At 44.9% G+C, this 19,538-nt stretch overlaps 1 protein-coding gene across 4 annotated transcripts in view; it reads right to left on the bottom strand.

Moving 5' to 3' along the window:
• WWP2 (WW domain containing E3 ubiquitin protein ligase 2) overlaps window positions 1-18,687 on the bottom strand; it is a 181,378-nt gene extending 162,691 nt beyond the window's left edge. Inside the window, exons 1-3 of one of the 4 annotated variants that reach the window (XM_063611584.1) lie at window positions 18,587-18,664; window positions 5,321-5,369; window positions 4,208-4,260 (exon numbers count right to left, since the gene is read on the bottom strand). The gene's annotated coding sequence lies outside the window, so the exon portion shown is untranslated. Of the gene's footprint in view, window positions 1-4,207; window positions 4,261-5,307; window positions 5,370-18,586 lie in introns of all 4 variants that reach the window. The other 3 variants (XM_063611583.1, XM_055297778.2, XM_055297777.2) reach the window with 3 other exon arrangements.
• Between the last annotated feature and the right edge of the window lie 851 nt (window positions 18,688-19,538).

Raw genomic sequence — 19,538 nt, forward strand, 5'->3', positions numbered from 1 at the left:
CCTCCGGCAGAGTTAAAGACACGTAATTCTGGACGTACCAGGATTCTACTCCCAGGCATTTGCAGAGGGAGAAATTCTCCAACACACACAGAAGAGGCCATGTTCAAGGATGTTCATCATTGCAGTATTTGTAATGGTAAAAAATTATAAACAACTTAAATACTCATCAGTGAGGGAATGGATAAATTGTGATATATTTCTAAAATGGAATGCTATATAGTACCTGAAATATATGAATGTAATCCACATGTACAAATCCCAAACGATAATGCCAAGAGGGAAAAAAAAAAAAAAAAAGGCAAGTGGCAGCCTTAGTACGATGTCTTTGGTGTACACTTGAACTTACATAAAACAACTGTATACGTTGTTGTTGTGGACACACAAATGTTTAAAAGTATAAAAGCACGACGGGAAGGAACCACACCAAGTTCAGAACAAAAGTTCCCTCTAGGGTTGGGGAGGAGGGAGCAGAGAACTGGAGTGAGGAAAGAGACCAAAGGAACCTCAACTGTATCTGCAACATTTTATCTTTCAAAGAAAAAAGTTCTGGAGCAAATATGGCAAAATGTTCATATTCATTAAATCCAGATGGTGGTTTTTATGACTGTTTGTTATCTTCATCTCTAACCATTTTATATGTTTGATCTCTTTCATAATTGAACAATAATTTTAAAGGGAAGCAAAAGATCATATCTTGAATAATGCAGGAAAGATAATAAATATTATAAATTGAGCCTTGGGGTTTTTAGTTAACAGGGGTTAAAGCACTAAAAGCTGGAAATCCATTATTTACAGACTTTAAAAATAAAAGAATATTTTAGAAATCTTTACTTCTATTGGTACTCTTTCTTTCCTAAGGCAACTCAACTAATGGTAGTTTTTCAACTACCTTGTTCTCCTGAACTGTAGCAGTTTTGAGCCTTTGGTCCTGACTCTTAGAGAATGAAACTCGAAGCCCATACATGGCCTGTTCAACAGGAGAAAGACCAGACTTTTTGATCTACACTTCAGGGCCGCAAAACTAAAACAATCAGATAAATTCTAAAGAAGGCTCAGAAGGAACAAAGCCAACTGGGAAGGCAGGAGAAACAGGGTAGATAACATCACCATGTTTTCTTTCTCCAGTGTCTTTTAAAATTGCAGTCCACTGCTTATTAACAGTAATCCATGTTATTCTATAGAGCTTCGTCTGGAGTTCCAGATGTAATGAGCAAGATACCACCCTGACATTATATAATGTAGGCATTTGGAATTGTAAAACCTTTCCAGTTGATGCATAAAGAAAAATAACCGGCCGGGGCCACGCACAGTGGCTCACGCCTGTAATCCCAGCAATTTGGGAGGCTGAGGCAGATGGATCACCTGAGGTCAGAAGTTTGAGACCAGCCTGGCCAACATGGCGAAACCCCATCTCTACTAAAAATATAACAAATTAGCCGGGCGTGGTGGCGGGCGCCTGTAATCCCAGCTATTTGGGAGGCTGAGGCAGGAGAATTGCTTGAACCCAGGAGGTGGAGGTTGCAGTGAGCCAAGACTGCACCATTGCACTCCGGCCTGGGCAACAGAGAAAGACTCCATCTCAAAAAATAAATAAATAAATAACCAGCCAGGTGTGATAGCTCACACCTGTAATCCCAGCACTTTGGGAGGCTCAGGCAGGCAGATCACTTGAGGGCAGGAGTTCGAGACCAGCCTGGCCAACATGGTGAGACCCTGTCTCTATGAAAAATATAAAAATTAGCCAGGAGTGGTGGCGCAATTATAATCCCAGCTACTCGGGAGGCTGAGGCAGGAGAATCACTTGAACCCAGGAGGCGGACATTGCAGTGAGCCGAGATCGCGCCACTGCACTCTAGCCTGGGTGACAGAGCAAGACTCTGTCTCAAGAAAAATAACTGTAACTATAGAAAAAAACAGATCCCATCCCCATCAAAGTACTTTCAACCTCTTAGCTTTTGCCTCCCATCTTAGACAAGGTTCCTAATGTGTATTAGGTCCAAATCCCCACTATCCACTACAAGAAGCTTAGGAAACCTGAGGCCCGACTTTACACTCTGTCTCAGCAACACAAACAGATGACTCTGTACATGTACTCAAGTAATTTCTCCCCTGCTAATAGCCATGGAAAGTAATTGCATCCTAATCACTCCAAAACTCTGAGTTAGCATAAGCTTTGCTGGAAGAGGGAGAAGGGGGTCAATGTTTAAAATATAACTAAAGGTTACCAGATGAACAAAGTATTTCATTATTGAAGAAACTAATGGACTTATTGGGAGGGGGACGGGAAAGTCAAAATGTCCCCCTTTACTAAGTATGGTAGACCTACTGAAATTTCTCAAAAAAAAAAAAATATATATATATATTTATAGTATAAGTATGTGTGTGTATGTATATATGTGTGTGTGTATATCTATGTATATGTGTGTGTGTGTGTGTATACACACACACACACACACATTTCAGACAGGGTTTCACTCTGTCACCCCTAGCTAGAGTGCAGTGGCAACAATCATGGCTCACTGCAGCCTCAACCTCCTGGGCTCAAGCAATCCTCTCACCTCAGCCTTCTAAAAGGCTGGGACTACAGGCACCAGCCACCAGACTCACCTAATTTTTTAAATTTTTTGTACAGATGAAGGGGGTCCCTATGTTGTTCAGGCTGATCTGGAACTCTTGAGCTCAGGCGATCCTCCCACCTCAGCCTCCCAAAGTGATGGGATTACAAGCATGAGCCACCACACTTGGTCTCAAAAATACAAATATTTATATATAATATGAATACAAACAACATATTTCCTCTGAACTTATCCTCTACATAAATCTTGACAAGCATTTTAAAAATAAAATATAAACTAACAGGATAGAAACTATAAAAGTTGTATACCAAAGTACAATAAATAAAAAGATTTTTTAAAAAGAAAATATAGGCCGAGCGCAGTGGCTCACGCCTGTAATCCCAACACTTTGGGAGGCTGAGGCGGGTGAATTGCTTGAGGTCAGGAGTTCGAGACCAGCCTGGCCAACAGGGTGAAACCCCATCTCTACTAAAAACACAAAAATTAGTTGGTCATGGTGGCAGGTGCCTGTAATCCCAGTTACTAAGGAGGCTGAGGCAGAAGAATTGCTTGAACCCAGGAGGCGGAGGTTGCAATGAGCCAAGACCGCACCACTGCACTCCAGCCTGGGTGACAGAGTGAGACTCCATTTAAAAAAAAAAGAAAATATAAAAGTATATCACACATTAAGGAAAGTATTATTTCACAAAAAGTTTTACCAAATAAATATACATGTATACATACAAAATATGTGCATATATGATATATACATATGTATATTGTATATACAAATATGTATATATAAATCCATATACTGTTTTAAGATAAATATATATACATATATACACACACACATATACTGTTTTAAGATATAAAATGTATGTCTTACTAAAGGTTGCAGTCAAAAAAGCTTGAGACTACTGGTCTACAACAATCCCATCTAAGGTAGGGTTTTAGATTAAACAAACACTACAGAACCCAATAAGCAAATACTACACTGGGGACTAACTTCATTCAGAGAAATGTCATCAGTTTATTATCATTTTTTTTTTTTTTTTTTTGAGACGGAATTTTGCTCTTGTTGCCCAGGCTGGAGTGCGACGGCACGATCTCGGCTCACCACAACCTCCGCCTCCCAGGTTCAAGCAATTCTCCTGCCTCACCCTCCAGAGTAGCTGGGATTATAGGCATGCACCACCATGCCCAGCTAATTTTTTGTATTTTTAGTAGAGATGTAGTATCTCCATGTTGAGGCTGGTCTCGAACTCCTGACCTCAGGTGATCCGCCCGCCTCAGCCTCCCAAAGTGCTGGGATTACAGGCGTGAGCCACCACGCCTGGCCTATTATCTTTATAAGTTAAGAAATTTCCCACATCTAGGTAAAACAATCTCTAGAGCTTAGATAAGAGGCATTCGTTCATTTGACAAATATTTATTGAGCATCTATTATGTACTCTGCACCGGTTTTGGTGCTAGTGATATACTGGTGAATAAAACAGAAAAAAAAAAATCCTTCTTTACAAGATTCTCCTGGTAAAGAGTCAGGAAAGATCCCCTCCTAGCTCTAGTTGTGGGAAGTAACCATAGTGAAATATGCTCAGAGCAATGGCCTACTCTCCAGGGAAAAAGACTTTACCAGAGCCTTATCCTACCTGGTAGAAGAGAATTCCCCTGACTCCAGCCCTCTTTGGCCTTTCTGTTTCATCTAAGGGAAGAAAAACAGTTAAATACAAGGGACAGTCATAGCCTGGGACACAGACCCACTAAAAGACTAGGATTTGACCATGAGGCTATAGAATGCTTCCCCTCCCCCATACTTTGCTGTCACACCAACAGGGCTCCAGTACAATAACAGGGAATTAGGGCTGAAAGGCATACACTCTATTTAAGAAGGAGTTTCTAGGGAAAACCAAAGATAACAGGGGAGACAGAAACAAGGACACTAGAGGAATTTGAAGCCTCAGATACCTACAGTTACAGCAATCATAAAACACAGACCAACGCTTAGCCAGATTAACATGAAACGCCATACTAACAATACTAATGGCCTATTTACCTCATTTCCTATTACCTAATACATCATGTCCAGCTTTCTTTTTAAACAAGAACTAGGGAGGGGTAAGGAAGAGGAGCTGGTCAGCAGGAAGAAGGTCAATGTCTAGCTCTCAATTAAAAATTACAAAACACACTAAAAGGCAAGAAGAAACAGTGTGAAAAAGAGATAAAACAAGCATCAGAACCTGACTCAGATAGGACACATTTTAGAATAATCAAACAGGTAATGCAAAATAACTATGACTACTAGGTTCAGGGCTCTAATGGAAACAGCAGACAACACGCGAGAATAGATGGGCAATGTAAGGAGAGATACAGAAACTGTAAGAGTCAACAGAAAATGCTAGAAATCATAAACACTGTAATAGAAGTGAAGAATGCCTCGATGGGCTCATCAGTAGACAGGACATGGCTGATGGGGTTTAAGATACCTTACCCCAAAACATGACACCTTGGCATTTAAGAAAGCAGGAAAAGCAGGAAGTCACTCTCAGCTTCCTCTCACCCTTCTCCCACAAAGCAGGTCATAAAGCCTATGAAAGATTTTCTGACCTTCCCCTGAAACAGGTCATATGACCCTCCTTTGAGAGATGCCCTCCTTATACCACAAGGAAAGGAATATCCTTCTCTGAAGACAAAAGGACACAGAGAAGAATCTGAACAAATAGGACTTGTTAAATTTCCCCCAGTGTATTACCAGTCAATCATACCCCTTTTGTCCAATCATATTTCTCCACGATTGTCCACTCTTCATCAAACCTAAACATAAATACACATTATATGTTTCTCCAGGTCTTAGTCATGTAAATTTATATTATATAAATTTGCATGCTTTTCACTTTTTCTTTTCTTTTTTTTTTTTTTTGAGACAGAGTCTTGCTCTGTCACCCAGGCTGGAGTGCTGTGGCGTGATCTTAGCTCACTGCAACCTCCACCTCCCAGATTCAAGTGATTCTCATGCCTCAGCCTCCTGAGTAGCTAGGCTTACAGGCACATGCCACCATGCCCAGCTAATTTTGGTATTTTTAGTAGAGATAGGATTTTACCAAGTTGGCCAGACTGGTCTTGAACTCCTAGGCTCAAGCCATCCTCCTGCCTTGGCCTCCCAAAGTGATGGGATTATAAACATAAGCCACAGCACCCGGCCAAAACAGAAATTAAAAAGGCACGAACAGGAAGGTCTCACTGAGAAGTTGACATTTCAGCAAAGATCTGAAGAAGCTGAAGGAAGAAACTGAGAGTATCTGCAAAACATTCAGATAGATAAAAGGGTATGATGGCCAGCTGTGGTGGCTCATGCATGTAATCCCAGCACCTTAGGAGGCCAAGTCAGATCACTTGAGTCCAGGAGTTCGAGACCAGCCTGAACAATACGGCAAAACCTCGTCTCAACAAAAACCACAAAAATTAGCCATGGTGGCACATGCCTGTAGTCACAGTTACTCGGGAGGCTGAGGTGGGAGGATCGCTTGAGCCTGGGAGGTCGAGGCTGCAGTGAGCTAGGATCATGCCACTGCACTCCAGCACAGGTGACAGAGCAAGACACTGTCTCAAAAAAAAAAATGCTGTTGAGATGACAGCATATCTGGGGAATACAAGGAAGGAAAGGGGTCAATGTTGGGGGGAAATGTAAGACGGGAAGAATAACAATAAGATAACAGATGTAATTGAATGTGTAGAGTTAGGTTAAATTATCCTTAATGAAGGATCAAATGCCTTGGAGCAGTGGTTCTCCATCCTTTCTAGACATCTGAATTATCTGGGGAGCATTAAAAAAAAACAACACTGACCACCAAACCCTACCCTCAGAGATTCCCACTTAATTGGTCTGGGGTGGGCCAGGGACAGCTGTGTTATTTAAAAATTCCCCAAGTGATCCTAACCTGAAGCTGGGTTGAGGATCACTGGTTTAGTGTTAACGAATTTGTTGAAACCTCAACTAATGTGACTGCACTAAAAGGAGTACTTTAGACCTCAGCTAATTTGGCTGAACTAAAAAAGATGCAAAAAATTTGCATAGAGAATTATGCAAATGAAAAACTGGGGCAGCCGGGTATAGTGGCTCATGCCTGTAATCCAAGCACTTTGGGAGGCTGATGCGGGCAGACTGCTTGAGCCCAGGAATTCGAGACCAGTCTAGGCAACATGGAGAAACCCCACTTCTACAAAAAATACAAAAAATTAGTCAGACATGGTGATGCATGCCTGTAGTCTCCGCTACTCGGGAGGCTGAGGTGGGAAATCACCAGAACCCAAGAAGTCGAGGCTGCAGTGAGCCGTAATCACTCCACTGCACTCCAGCCTGAGCAACAGAGGAAGACCCTGTTTCAAAAGAAAAAAAAAAGGAGGCTGGGCATGGTGGCTCATGCCTGTAATCCTAGCACTTTGGGAGGCCGAGGTGGGTAGACCACATGAGGTCAAGAGTTCGAGATCAGCCTGGCCAACATAGTGAAACCCAATCTCTACTAAAAATAAAAAAATTATCTGGGCATGGCAGTGGGCGCCTGTAATCTCAGCTACTCAGGAGGCTGAGGCAGGAGAATCACTTGAACCTGGGAGGCGAAGGTTGCAGTGAGCCAAGATCGTGCCATTGCATTCCAGCCCAAGCGACAGCGTGAGACTCACCTCAAAAAAAAAAAAAAAAAAAGGAGCAATGTGTATCGGTAGGAACAGAATACAATGAAGGAGCTCTCCGTCAGGACTGTTGCTAAGGAAACAAAGTAGTAGCGACACTAGCGACTTCCTAGAGGCCAGTTCTTCCCTTAGCCTTCCAGGAGCTCTCAATACACACAGCAGATTACACATACATTTATCTTTGTTCCCTTCTCAAACTCTATCGAAATGACAGGAAAGCAATACAAAAAGGTGAAAACCCACAGAAAGAGGGAAAAAAACACAACAGAAATAGCAGCAAAATTTTGGAAAATGGTTCCAGTGTGTCGAAATTGAAACTTAGCTGCCCACGAGAGAGGTCAACAGAAGGCAAGCGGACTGGCAATGAAGAATTCCAGAAAGGGTCAATCACTGGTGGTGAGGCAGGAGGGAGAACTCGACTCAGGACCAGACTGAAGACTGGCTGGAACAGGAAAGAGGCACCAAAAGCACCTCCCCACAAGACACACCCACCAGTGCCATGACAGTGTGCCAATGCCATGGTAATGCCCCAGAAGTTACCACTTTCCTAGAAATATCTAATCGCCCACCCTTTAATTTGCATATAATTAAAACTGGGTATAAATATGACAGCAAAACTGCCCCTGAGCTGCTACTTGGGACACACTGCCTATAGCATAGCCCTGCTCTGCAGGAGCAGTCCCGAAGCTGTAACTCTGCGGCCTCAGTAAAGCTGTTTTCTTCTACTACCAGCTTGCCCTTGAATTCTTTCCAGGGCAAAGCCAAGAACCCACCCAGACTAACCCCCAGTTTTGGGGCTCACCTGCCCTGAATCAGTGGTGCCAGGTACCTCTGAAAATAAGGGCAGAAGTGGGGCTAAAAACAGGAGGACTAGCAAAAGCCTATCTTGGGAACGATTAGAGTCCCAGAGTCCCCTCCCCACCCAGTTCAACCAAGCAGTTGCCCCTTCCTAATCCCAAGCAGTGACTTTTAGTCCAGCACTTTGGGAGGCCGAGGCAGGCGGATCACCCAAGTTTGGGAGTTCGAGACCAGCCTGACCAACATGATGAAACCCTGTCTTTACTAAAAATACAAAATTAGCCAGGCGTGGTGGTGCATGCCTATAATCCCAGCTACTTGGGATAGGCCGAGGCAGGAGAATAGCTTGAACCCAGGAGACAGGTTGTGGTGAGCTAAGATCACACCATTACACTCCAGCCTGGGCAACAAGAGCAAGACTCCGTCTAAAAAAAAAATAAAAATAAAAAAGACTAAAAAGACTTTTAGTTTCTCAATAGGTGAAATCAAACTCAAGACTTCAGGCACAGTTGACAATAGGGATAAGGCACCATATTGACCCAGCGAGACAGTGAAAGTCTACATTATAAACTGAAAAGGTCAATTTCCCCCACCCAACTCACTGTCCTGCACTTGGGTCCTACACACCTAAATGTCAACAACCATTGAGGAAGTCCTTGGCCAAAAAGCCAGATACAGAAACAAACAAAGAGAAAAAGAGAATTTTTTCTCAACAATTGACAAGATGACCCTAAAGTAAGGAAATGCAAAGAACCCAGAATCGCCAAAACAATCTTGAAAGAGAACAAAGTTGGATGACTAACACTTTCCAATTTTAAAACTTACTACAAAGCTACAGTCCTTCAGGCTCAGTGGCTCCCAGCACTTTAGGAGGCCCAGGCAGGTGGATCACTTGAGGTCAGGATTTCGAGACCAGCCTGGCCAACATGGTGAAACCCCGTCTCTACTAAAAATACAAAAATTAGCCAGGCATGGTGGCAGGCACCTGTAAACCCAGCTCACTCAGGAGCCGAGGCAAGAGAATCGCTTGAACCGGGGAGGCAGAGGTTGCAGTGGGCTGAGATAGCACACTGCACTCCAGCCTGGGAGACACAGCGAGATTTCATCTCAAGAAGAAAAATAATAATTATTATTAAAGAACTTTTGACAGGAGAAAACAACACCACATCAGACTGAGCAAGTGGCAGCTCCTGCAATATCTGAAGCACCTGATCACTTTTACCACCCTACCTCAGCAACAACCTTTCAGACCTGTCAATCTTCTGGAGGCTAATAAGCTGAACCACTCATTTGCCTTTGAGTGATCCAGAGCAAGTTACTTACCGAGAGGATGGAGAGGAAAAAGCAAACTAAGTTTCTTCCTGCTATACTCTCACAACACAGAATACTACCTCTTTTTTTTGTTTTTTTTTTCTTTTTTAATATTTAGAGACAGGATTTCACTATGCTGCCCGGGTTGGTCTCAAACTCCTGGGCTCAAGCAATCCTCCTACCTCTGCCTCCCAAAGTGCTGAGATTACAGGTGTGAGCCACCGTGCCCAGCCCCACAGAATACTTCTGACACCAGATGTGTGGGAGCCCCATACACCAAGCAAGCAATCAATTCTGCAGCTGGCAGACACCAGCTGGGCGTCCTCTAATTCAGTTCCTACACTATCCACCTGGAAGTAGCATCAGATCCCACAGGTTTAGTTCCCCAAGACTGCCCCTGACTTGCGACGTCAATTGCAAGCTCCAGGTTGTTTTGCCGGTGCTTAGGATTGATAAATTTGCTAGAGCAGCTCACAGGACTCAAGGAAACACTTTATTTGCATTTACTGATCTATTATAAAGGATATTATGAAGGATACAAATGAAGAGACGCTAGGGCGAGGCATGTGAGAAGGGGCGCAGAGCCTCTAAGCCCTCTCTGAGGGTGCCATCCTCTAAGAACCTCCACATGTTCAGCCATCCAGAAGCTCCCCAAACCCAGTCCTTCAGGGTTTTTATGGAAGCTTCATTATGCAGGCATGATCAATTAAGTCACTGCCACTGCAGATCAAGTCAACCTTCAGTCCCTCTCCCTGTCCCAGAGGCTGGGTGTAGAACTAAAAGTGCCAACCCTCTAACCACTGGTTTCCCTGGCCACTGGCCCCCAAATCCTGAGACTATCCAGGAGTCCCCAACCAAAGGTCAATTATTAGCACACAAAAAGACACTGACCAGGTGTGGTAGCTCACACCTGTAATCTCAGCACTTTGTGAGGCTAAGGCAGACAGATCACCTGAGCTCAGGAGTTCGAGACCAGCCTGGCCAACATGGCGAAATCCCATCTCTACTAAAAATACAAAAATGAGCTGGGTGTGGTGGCATGTGCCTGTAGCCCCAGCTACTTGGGAGGCTGAGGCATGGGAATCGCTTAGAGGCTGCAGCGAGCCGAGATTATGCCACTGCACTCTAGCCTGGGGGACACAGCGAGATTCTATCCTAAAAAAAAAAAAAAAAAAAAAAAAGACACTGATCGTTTGGGAGATTTCAATGATTTTAGGAGTTATAGGCCAGGAAATGGGAGGAAGACTAAATATATATTTCACAAAATCATACCTACCCTCTCTAAATCTCAGTTTTCTCATCTGTGAAATGAACCCAATAATAGTACTTACTTTATAAGATTATTGTACTGACTACATGAATTCAGGTAAAGCAGAGGACACACAGTAAGAGCTCTTCTAATATCAACTACAAACGAAACCACTTCTCGATACTGAAATTCTTGGCTCTGGCATTACAAGCACCTCAATTCCTAAAATTCTTGACCCAGCTTTGAGTCAAGAAACCAGTGAACACTGATCTTGAGATGAGAAGACCTGTGTAGAAGGAGCCAGGGAAAAGCAGAAATTACTCACCAGTATCAAGATTTTATTTCTTGTTTTAAAAAATTTTTTTCGATATAACCCATGGGTTCACAAAGATTTTATTTCTAATTAACCAGCTGTAGAAACAGGCAGAGCTTATTTCTAACTAGAGATCAACCTTGCACCCACTTCTTTTTTTTTTGAGACGGAGTCTTGCTCTGTCACCCAGGCTGGAGTGCAGTGGCACCATCTCCGCTCACTGCCAGCTCCGCCTCCCGGGTTCACGCCATTCTCCTGCCTCAGCCTACCGAGTAGCTGGGACTACAGGCACCCGCCACCAGGCCCGGCTAATTTTTTGTATTTTTAGTAGAGATGGGGTTTCACCATGTTAGCCAGGATGGTCTCGATCTCTTGACCTTGTGATCCGCTCACTCGGCCTCCCAAAGTGCTAGGATTACAGGCATGAGCCACCGCGCCCGGCGTTTTTAGTTTTTTTTGAGATGGAGTCTCACTCTGTCACAATCTCGGCTCACTGCAAACCTCCACCTCCCGGGTTCAAGCAATTCTCTTGCCTCAGCCTTCCGAGTAGCTGGGATTACAGGTGTCTGCCACCACACTCGGCTAGCTTTTTGTATTTTTAGTAGAGATGGGTTTCACCACGTTAGCCAGGATGGTCTCGATCTCCTGACCTCGTGATCCACCCGCCTCGGCCTCCCAAAGTGCTGGGATTACAGGCCTGAGCCACTGCGCCGGACCTGCACCCATTTCTTGAAAGATATACAAGGAAAAGCTCTGTCCAAAAGATTCTCCTTTTCTTCACAGGCTCATGCTACTCCAACACTAATGCTTCTTTCTTGGCCTCCCTCCTCTGTCCAGCATTGAGTTACTACCTTCCATTCTCCAAAGGCCCATATTGAAAAGCAATCAAACAGAATCAACTTTGCCAAATGACATCCTTACAAAGACTAAGCACGGAAAAAGAGAAAACGGGAGGGAGCAGGGAGGTACGCTATTGGAAGCCCCGTGGAATTATAGGCTAAGAATAAAAGAAACTGACTGGAAAGCAGATCTGAAGACAAAACAAGAAGCAAAAGGCATGGGTGCCTTGAGGAAGAGGACGGGCCCTAGGTCAGGACTGCCATGTCTTGGTACTTGTTATTTTTTATTTAATTATTTTTGAGATGGAGTTTCACTCTTGTTGCCCAGGCTGGAGGGCAGTGACGCAATCTCGGCTCACTGCAACCTCCGCCTCCTGGGTTCAAGCGATTCTCCAAGTAGCTGGGATTACAGGTGTCTGCCACCACGCCTAGCTAATTTTTTGTATTTTTAGTACAGACGGGGTTACACCATGTTGGCCAGGCTGGTCTTAAACTCCTGACTTCAGGTGATCCACCCACCTCGGCCTCCCAAAGTGCTGGGATTATAGGCGTGAGCCACCATGCCTGGCTGGTATTTTCTTAACAGTTATTATCAGTAGTAATGATTTAAATCACTGAATATTTGCTATAAACTGCGGTGGGGTGAAAAACAGGGAACTGCAACCTTCTAAAAAGATTTTGGTTAGAATCTAACCTGTCCCATCATCCAGGGGAAACATCTTCCCTTTTGTTCCCATCTCTCAGAAATTCCAGAGCCCTAGCCAGGTGTGGTGGCTCACACCTGTAATCTCAAACACTTTGGGAGGCTGAGGCAGGAGGATCACTTGAGCCCAGGAGTTCAAGACCAGTCTGAGTAACATAGTGGGACCCCATCTCTACAAAAAAGTTAAAAATTAGCTAGGCATGGTGGCACATGCCTATATTCTCAGCTACTTGGAAGGCTAAGATGGGAGGATCACTTGAGCTCAAAAGGTTGAGGCTGCAGTGAGCCATGATCATGCCACTGTACTTCAGCCTGGGTGACAGAATGAGACCTTGTCTCAAAAACAAAACAAATGTAGAAGAAAGAAAAGAAATTTCAGAGTCCATAATGTGGAGTCCTAATAAGATAAGTAAGCAACAAAGAGGAAGGGGCCTCAGGTGGGGGAAAACCATGGACAGTTGTTCTGAGAAATGATTAATCACAAACAGCCCTCAGACGCATCGATCCCCACATAGCCCCCTCCAACACGACCCTGTAAAACTTCCCTCCATCCCCTGCCTCTTTGCAGACAGCCCTTTCTCTGCTGTGCTGCCCATTGCTTTCTTGCAACGTGTTTTCACACTTTGATAAATCTGCCTTTCTTAATGGTAAATTCCCTTTCTGCCTGTGACACATAATAGTCCTAAGGGACTCAAAGTCACTCAAAAGCAACTCACTGATTTGATGCCAATGGGAGTTTATGTTTATATAGCCACTCCACCCATCTTACTAATGATAAGTGGTAGAAGGACCAGATCTGGACTCTGAAGACCAAGATTCAAATGGCCATCTCTTTCATTTCTTAGCTATCTGACCTCGTGAGGGTCACTTCACCTCAACAAGGTTAAATGTATAAAATGGTGGGATGTCTGACAAACAACATGCATTCAATACATGTTTGAAAAAACCAATACATATTTTAAACATAAAAAGCCCATTATCCATCCATCCTGGAGGCCTCTAAACTGGATGCCAACCCAGGAAGCCAGACTAATTCCAGAAATTGGCACTCAAATTGATTTCAGGGGTGCTATAAAGATGCACAGTTGGAAGAGTAGCCTTGTTAAGAAAAAAAGAAACCCATTAGCTTGTGGTTTTCAAAAAGATTAAAAAAAAAAAAAAACTATTCCAGCACTTTGGGAGGCCGAGGCAGGCAGATCACTTGAGGTCAGGATTTTGAGGCTAGCCTGGCCAACCTGGTGAAACTCCATCTCTACTAAAAATACAAAAATTAGTTGGACATAGTGGCAGATGCCTGTAATCCCAGCTACTCGGGAGGCTGAGGCAGGAGAGTCACTTGAATCTGGGAGGCGAAGGTTGCAGTGAGCCAAGATCGTACCACAGTACTCCAGCCTGGGCAATAGAACAAGACTCCAAAAATAATAACATAACATAACATAACATAACATAACATAACATAACATAACATAACATTATAGGATCCCTAGAAAAGCCTCTCTCTGAAGGTGACGGCTGAGTAAAGATCTGAGGAGGTGAGGGAAGGAAGGGGCCATGTGGCTGAATAGGGGCAAAGTGGTCCAGGCAGAGTTCAAAAGCCCCAAAGAAGGAGTACCACTGGCAGGTTTTGGGACCAGTCAGGAGGCCAGTGTGGCTGGAGGGGATTGAGTAAGCAGGAGAGGAGAGAGGAGGTCAGGGTGGTGGTGGGTGTGGGAGAGATCAGGTCATGGAAGGCTTGCAGGTCATTGTAGGGTATTGGTTTTCACTCTGGTTAAGCTGGGACAATTGGAGGGTTTGAGTTGGGCAGTGGAGTGGACAGGATCCACCCTGCCTATTAACAGACTTGCCCTGGGTCCCGTGTGGAGAAAGTGAAGGCCAGCCAGGGTGGAAGAGGGAGACAAGTTAGGAGGCTGTTGCCACCATCCAGGGGAAAGATGCATCCAGGGTGTACTCTCCAGTACAGCCAGTAGGCTTTGTGGACAAGCTGAGTTCGATGTGGGGTGTGAGAAGAAGAGACAGGTCAAGGGTGACTCCAGGATCTTTGGCTTGAACAACTGGAGGAATGGAATTTTCATTAACTGAGATGGGCAGGGTTGGGGCTCAATTTTGTTGATGTTGATTATAAAATGCCTGATAGGAATCCACGTGAAGATATTGTGGGCAATTAAATCTAGAAGTCTGGAGACAGGCCTAGGCTAGACATACACATATGGAAGCTGTTAGCATGTGCATAGTATTTAGAGTTAAGAGACTGAGCCAGCTGCAATGGTTCATGCCTGTAATCTCAGCACTTTGGGAGGCTGAGGCAGGAGGATGGCTTGAGGCCAAGTTTTCAAGACCAGCCTGGGCAAAAGTGAGACCCCCCACCAACTCCCTATCTCTCCAAAAAGCAAGATGGAGTCTCGCTTTGTCACCCAGGCTAGAGTGCAGTGGCGCAATCTTGGTTCACTGCAACCTCCATCTCCTGAGCTCAAGCAATTCTCGTGCCTCAGCCTCCCGAGTAGCTGGAATTACACGCATGTGCCACCAAGCCCAGCTAATTTTTGTATTTTGGGTAGAGATGGGGTTTCACCATGTTGGTCAGGCTGGTCTTGAAATCCTGACCTCAAGTGATCCACCCATCTCAGCCTCCAAAAGTGCTGGAATTACAGGCGTGAGCCACCACACCTGGCCAGGATCCTATTTAAACTGCAACCTACATCCCTCTTCCCTGTTTTATTACAACATAATACATATTATACTTAGTTATCAATGTGCCCTTCTCTAATAAAATTGAAGATCCACAAGGGTGGGGATCCTTGCCTTTCTTGTACTGCTATATTTCTGGCATTCAGAACAGGTTTGTCCAAGAGAAATAAGATGAGAGCCACAAGTGCAAGCCACATTTATAATTTTTTATTTTTCTAGGAAATACATTTTAAAAAGAAAAAAGTGCTGGGTTTCAAGTCAAGGTTAAGTGGGAAAAAAAAAGACAAAAAGGGGCCAGGCGTGGTGGCTCACGCTTGTAATCCCAGCACTTTGGGAGGCCGAGGCAGGCAGATCACGAGGTCAGGAGATTGAGACCACGGTGAAACCCCGTCTTTACTAAAAATACAAAAAAAAAAAAAAAAAAAAATTAGCCAGGCATGGTGGCGGGCGCCTGTAGTCCCAGCTACTCGGAGAGGCTGAGGCAGGAGAATGTCGTGAACCCGGGAGGCGGAGCTCGCAGTGAGCCGAGATTGCGCCACTGTACTCCAGCCTGGGCGACAGAGCGAGACTCCGTCTCAAAAAAAAAAAAAAAAAAAAAGACAAAAAGGTGAAACTTTTCTTTTTCTTTTTTTTTGAGACAGGGTCTCACTCTGTCACCTAGGCTAGAGTGCAGTGAGTGGCATGATCACAACTCACTGCAGCCTCCACCTGCCGAGGCTTGGGTGATCCTCCCACCTCAGCCTCCCGAGATGGGCGCCACTGCACCTGGCTAATTTTTGTATTTTTTGTAGAGACAGGGTTTCACCATGTTGCCCAGGCTGGTCCCAAATTCCTGGGCTCAAGCAATCTATCCACCTCGGCCTCCCAAAGTGCTGGAATTACAGGCATGAGCCACCATGTCCGACCAACTATTTATAATTATGTTGTATTTGACTCAATAAATCCAAAATGTTATCATACATGTTTATACATTATATGATCGTTTAGTATAACATAAAAAGTATCAATGAGACATTTTACTTTTCTTCATGCTAAGTCTTCAAAATCCAGAATGTATTTTATGCTCACAGCATAGCTCCAGTGCTCAACAGCCCCATGTGGCTAGTGTACACCATACTGGACTCTACAGCAATGCCTGGCAAAGACAGAGTGGGTACTTACAAATATTCATTGAATGAAAGAATGTTTTCCCAGGAAGAGGAAGCTATGGTAGAGTACAGCGTTTTCTAAACTTCATTTACTCATATTCTACATTCACAACTTTTTCTGTGTGATCTTTTTCCTTAAAATGTCACACTTTTTATTCCTGAAAAATTACGTAAAAATAAAACTTTCAGTTGGGCATGGTGGCTTATGCCTGTAATTGCAACACTTTGAGAGGCCGAGGTGGGAGGATCGCTTGAGCCCAGGAGTTTGAAAACAGCCTGGGCAACATAGCAAAACCCCTGTCTCTACAAAAATTAGCCAGGTGAGGTGGCACCCACCTGTAGTCCCAGCTGTTTGGGAGGCAGACACGGGAGGATCACCCGAGCCCGGGCAGGTCAACGTTACAGTGAGCCGTGATCGTGCCACTGCACTCCAGCCTGGGCAACAGAGTGAGATCCTGTCTCAAAATAAAACAAAAATAAAATTTTCTGTTGTGTCAATAAATGAAAAGGAATGGATATAAGGATTAAGGGCCTGGGCTTGAGTCCCTACTCATTTACTAGCTCTGGAATCTAAAGTAAGGACTTCACTAAGCCTCAGTCTCTTCATCTGATATAGGGACAACACTGACCATCCCAATTTCACAGGGAAGGTTAAGTGAGATGTTGGTATATACTCTTTGTAAATGGGAAAGTAATCATGAAGTGAAAGAGACTGAGAAGCCAATCGAAGCTTTCTCTCGAGCCTATTTTCATATGGACCAATGACACAGATAATCACAAGCTTCTCTGACAAGAAAAAGAGTAGAAAACCTGGGTTCAAATCCCTTGTCACCACTTACGCCGGTGTGACTTTTAGAAATGCATTTATTCACCAAATATTTATCAAGTGCCCACAACATGCCAGGCACTAGGCTAGTAGCCAAACAAAACATGAAACCTGCCATTGAAGGATTTGCAATCTAGCAGGAAGAAAAGAGGCCAGCAAACAAGAAAGAGCAATAAATTGTTTTAAAAAATCAAGTCGTCTCTCTTAAGTCTGTTTGTTCCCTGTGAAATGAGAATACACCTTCCCAACCTCACTCATAGGCGCTGCTACAAAAACTAATTTTTAAATGTTTGTCAAATAACTCCAAAAAGTTGAACTCATAATAAATACATTAGGAAAGTACTTTTTCCTACTTGTAACCCAAAACGATGCTGGCTGCTGTGAATGTCCAGTTTGAACATTCGTTCCAGTTACAACGCACTCATCAAACTCCTTTCGCTTCTGCAAATTTTAGTAAACATGAGAAACAGGAGGATGAACAGGCTTTAACAAAGTATTCAATCTCAAAATCATGATCCAGGTCACAGTTCTAAGGAACATAACACAGACCTCTCAGCCACCCTACCTAGTTACAGTTCGTCAAGATAAGCAGTCACAAGATAAGCTAAGGGAAACTGAATAATTTAAACGGAAGAAAAAGTCATAAAGCAGTCTAGGTAGACACTTCTCTGTCCAAGATTTCAGCAGTCACTATGTTGCTGAGGTAACGCTGGGCTAGGTCAACATTGTAAGCTAAAAGCCATTTTTACGCGCAGAGCAAAGTGCCCACACTTCTTTTTTTAATTTATTTTCTTTTTTTGTTTTTTAAAGCCTCGATGATGGCCCGTTCAGGGAAAATCTCAAAGAAAAATGAGCTGAAGGGCTAGGCTTCCAAGAAGTGGAACCCTATCCACGCAGGACTAAGTGGGCGCGAGGGAAGCAAGACGATCAAGATTCTGTGATCCCTCCTGAAGTTTAAAATCTGAATGGGACCGTCATCAAAGTCTCGGGTAACAATCATTTCCAAAGAGGAAGGAAGGGAGAGACTCTCAGACGGGGTCCTGGCAGCATCTTCTTCCCTCTGGCTCCACGCCATAAACCCATTTTCAGGCACCCCCTTCCAGCTCAGTTCCAAGTCGCCCCTTCCCCTGGTCCCGATCCCTCCACAAAGATCGCTCCTCTCCATGCCTGGGCACCTAAGCTCCTCTCCCCTTCCGGGAGGGCTCGCTCCAGCTGCACCCTTGGCGGCCGGGGCGCCCATTTCGGAGCAGCCCCCAGCGCGGGCCGCGGCGCGCCCACCCCGCTCGGGCGGGAGCCGGGACACCCCTCCTCGGAGGCCGGAACCGCCGCGCCAGGCCCCTCCCACAGGAAGCCGCCGCCCCCCGGCGCCCGGGCCGCGCCGCCCCCGGCCCACCCCGCGCTGCCCGCCGCCCCCGGCCCGCCCCGCGCAGGCAGCCAGCCCGCCGCGCCCCCCGCGCCAGCGCTCGCTACCTGCCGTGGCCACAGAAGCGGCGCCCAACTCCTCTCCTACTTCCGCCTTCCACCGCCCGCACTCGGGCCGGGTCACGTGACCGCGCGCGGTCACCTGACCCGGAAAAGGCTGGCCACGCTCGCAGGTGCTGGCAACCTAGGCCTGGCCTGGGCACATCTGGCCTCGAGGAGGCCTTTTTATCGTCTCTGTATTTGAAAGTGGAAGGGCTTTCTGCTCACCGGATGGTCCCAGGCAATCAAATAAATTGAGGGCTCACTGAATGCCATTTACTCTGCCCATCAACCTTATGGAGGCAGGGACAAGTACTAGCCCCATTTTACAGGTGAAACGAGACCTTCAGTCTATTAAGTCAGGAAATACTTAATTGAGCTCCTTTAGTAGGGTTGCCAGATAAAGTACAGGACACCCACTTAAATTTGAATTTCAGATAAACAACAGTGTAATATGTATGTCCCAAATACAGAATGGGACATATTTATACTAAAAAGTATTTGTTGATTATCTGAAGATCAAATTGAATTGAGTATCTGTATTTCTATTTCCTGGCAACCTTACGCCTATTATGTGCCAGGCACTTTTCTAAGATCCAGGACCACAAACCTCTCAACTTTTGTGGGGCATCTGTCCTTGTGACATGAAGCAAAAGTACTCCCAAAGTGGTGGGATTACAGGCATGAACCACTGCACCCAGCAGAGAAATATTTTTTTTTAAGAGATGGGTCTGGATAGGTTGCTTTGGCTGGGCTCGAACTCCCAGCTTCAAGCAATCCTCTTGCTTCAGCCTCCCAAGTAGCTGAGACTACAGGCGAATGCCACTGTGCCTGCCCAATAACTTCATTTATTTATTTATTTGTTTGCTTGAGACAGAGTTTCACTCTTCTAGCCCAGGCAGGAGTGCAGTGGCTCAATCTTGGCTCACTGCAACCTCTGCCTCCCAGGTTCAAGCAATTC

Source organism: Symphalangus syndactylus, chromosome 11, assembly GCF_028878055.3.
Source record: "Symphalangus syndactylus isolate Jambi chromosome 11, NHGRI_mSymSyn1-v2.1_pri, whole genome shotgun sequence".
Lineage (NCBI taxonomy): Eukaryota > Metazoa > Chordata > Mammalia > Primates > Hylobatidae > Symphalangus > Symphalangus syndactylus.